The sequence below is a fragment of the Lotus japonicus genome, chromosome 6 (genome assembly GCF_012489685.1).
Source record: "Lotus japonicus ecotype B-129 chromosome 6, LjGifu_v1.2".
Lineage (NCBI taxonomy): Eukaryota > Viridiplantae > Streptophyta > Magnoliopsida > Fabales > Fabaceae > Lotus > Lotus japonicus.
In genome coordinates this window covers 47,232,232-47,235,603 of record NC_080046.1, presented here as the reverse complement: position 1 = coordinate 47,235,603, position 3,372 = coordinate 47,232,232, and the positions used below count along the sequence as shown (strand labels likewise).

The 3,372-nt window shown below is 31.8% G+C and overlaps 1 pseudogene; it reads left to right on the top strand.

Moving 5' to 3' along the window:
- Positions 1 to 2,034: 2,034 nt before the first annotated feature.
- On the top strand, positions 2,035 to 2,570 carry LOC130725434 (basic leucine zipper 43-like; annotated as a pseudogene).
- The last annotated feature ends 802 nt before the right edge of the window (positions 2,571 to 3,372 follow it).

The following is a 3,372-nucleotide window of genomic DNA, read 5'->3' as shown; positions in this document are numbered from 1 at the left end:
CCAAAACATAAGCTACAATTCTCTAGAGTTGATCCTGAACTCCCTCACCCCAACTCATATGTCCACCAGCTCTTAACACTTGATGTTCTCTTTAATTTATTTGCATATATGATTTTAAAGCCAAATTGTTTTTCTAACATATGCCTGCGGATATTTGTATATAAAATCTCGTGGTGAGTACAATTATCACCCACAATTACTCACAAATTTATTTAACTAGTATTAAACCCGTTTGTCCGTGCAATGCACGGATAATTTTTTTCGAACTCTACTTTTAATAAGTCATACAATATCTATTGTTTCCATCAACCACCACACATCGGTGGTTCTTTATTGTGACGTGCTGCTGCATTGCGTCTATCTTTGGTGACAACAAATATCTCATATGCGTCCAATGTCCAACCTCCAGGGAGCTTCCTCCGGCCTGGGCTCGACCTCCTCCAGATGTGGTGAATGTCAAATTTGATTCTTCTATTTCGGCATCTAGTTCAGTTGGTTTTGACATTTTGTTTTTAATTTTTTTTAAAATTGTGATACAATATTTTCATGGAGGTTGAAACTTCTCATTGCTATTATCGTTCCACAACAACAAATTTTCCACCTAACACAACAACTTCTCCTCCAAAAGGAGAACAAAGACTTCATTGTACCAGATTAGACGAACCGAATATCATTTGGACAATGTAGTTGATAATAAAATAATGAAAATGAAAAAAAAGTAAGAAACTTATATTGACTGAAGATTAAATTGTCGTAGAAATGGAAGCAATATCATAAAATTGTGCAAGAAAAATAATGTAACACAATTAGAGAAACAATCAAGGAGATTTCTTTAACAGTTTAAAGTTACAATCAAGAAAAAATATTTTTAAAACGAAATACAATTTAGGAACATATCATAGTAATATTGATAGTCAACAGTCAATAACAAAACATGCATAAATTACGAAAGTAAAATGAAATGGGCAAATTTCATCTATTGAATCAGCGATAACAACATGCATACTGCAAATAAAAGATGAGTCTTACTGGAGTGGAAGATGAAGAGTGGGAAGAATGAATGAGAAAAATAAGACGGTTTGAGAAGAGCATAATCTAAGAACGAAATCTGAAGAAGAAATGATGGCGAAATCAAAATTGGGAAGGCAAAAAGACAATGAAATTGCTATGAAACAGACAGTTGTGATTGAATCTGTAGATTGTATTTTTAAATATGTCAATCAATAGATATATAACCAATATGAATTTTTACCAAAAAAAAAATGAATTTTTAAGACATTTTAATCACGTAACCCATTTTAATAAATTTTCCTAATTGTTTTTTTAATTCATAATTTGTAACCGCTATTTTTATTGTTATGTTTTTTATTTTAAATGTTAATTAATTGATATATAACCAATATGTATTTTTAAGACACTTTAATAATTTTTTATCAATTTTTCTTTTTTGTCCCATGCATCAATTTTTTTTATTTTTTTATCATCATTAGACACTTTTAAAGTGGAATCTATGTTCCATCTTTACCTGATATTGGGCACAATAAACTCAAACTTGTTCAAATCCCAATACACAAACTTGTTAGCTGTCACCACCAGCTTAACAAACATGCACAATGGCAATTACCTGACCATAAAAAAATAGAAGCAAATTTCTAGACCTCAAGACTTTCTTTGCAACAAACATTTACTATAAGATGCAAAGATGCCAACATGAAGATTTTCATATCAGAAAACACTTTCATTCTCACAACCCTACTCAAAGTATCCACGATGCAAACTCACTTTTATCAATGACTCATATAGTATGCTAACTATTATTTCAAGAGAACGACGATCACCTCAGACGATTGAAATACAGAAAATAAAACATTAACTTTCCTTACATGCTTTACATATAATTTAAGCTACTAACATTATCAATGTAACAAAATATTCCACCAAATCCGCTAAATGGGTTTGAAGCATTAATTTAATGTATTGACTTTTTTAAATACAAACAAATAGATAATCAGTACATACTCATAAAAACTTTATCTAAATAGCCTCTTAAGCATCGAGCCAAACTTCCACTTTCCCATCTTTAGGCAATGAATTTGCTCATTCTTCATGCCTCGGCAACAATTGAACTTATGATGAAGTAAATGAACTTCAGTTTAGATAATCGACAAAAGGAAGCACAGACGAATGATGTCTAACACAGAGTTTGCCCACAGATCAAGGATGAAGAAGCAAAAGCACTTGAACAGACTGTGGTCAAAGGTTGTCAGACTTAGTATTGAGAACCACAACCTTGTTCATAAACTCAACCATGTGTTTGAGTCCCATGACAGAGCCCTCAATAGAAGGCATGCCTTAAGGAAGAAACTTATGATCTACGTCAAATGGTAGTAGACATGCAAATTAGAATCTCCTTTGCTTGCACCTTGGGAGATTTTGAGGAGCTTCCATGCAACACATCTCAACTCAAAGCCGATTCCTAAAACCAATCAATCATTCCTGCAGACTTGGTTCATAAAATCTATTATCTAATTTCCACCATGAAGATATATGTACACACACATGCAAAATGATCTATTGGTTTCATTGATTCCATTGGAACAATATTAGTCTAGAAGCATATATATCAAATAACAGCATTTTTTTTAACTTCAAAAAAAAATAACAGCTTTATATGTTCTTTTCTTTGCTTTATCATATTTCTATTTTTTTTGGTGATAGCCATCAATCCTTGTCAAGGAAGACTTCTTGTTAAGAAATACATGAGCACGCATATGCATAATAAGAGGGGCTATAGGATCATATATGCATAATAAAAGGCGTAATGCAACTGTCACGTAAGGAGCAACAATGGCTTATCAAATTCATAAAATGACTCTTTCAAATTCTCCTTATTTAAATAAGGGAATAATGGCAGACAAAGTTTTCGAACAGTCACACCTGGTTTTAATATGGGTTATCTAATCCATCTCACCAATATCAATCTTACATATATTGGCTTAAATCACTTTAATTGTCAAGTTTTATCGAATTTAATTATATTGTTTGTATTTAATTGTTCACTTTACTTATTTATTGGCTTAAATTCTATGTAAATCATGTGTTCTTTAATTCTGTAACTGATTTGAATTCATAATAACTCACCACTAAAGTGTACTAATTTAAAATCTTTAATTATTGCATTTGAAAGGGAGATTATCCTGCTCAGCTGATAGTGGGTCACTGTTTCAAACTGTCCTAATTTGAATAGTCACATTAGGTGGAACCATGGCTAATGAAAGACATTATATCACTCTTTCAAAGTGTCCTAATTGAATAAGGGAGTAATGGCAGGTTCATACATGGATAATCAAAGGCATAGTATAAGAGTAACGA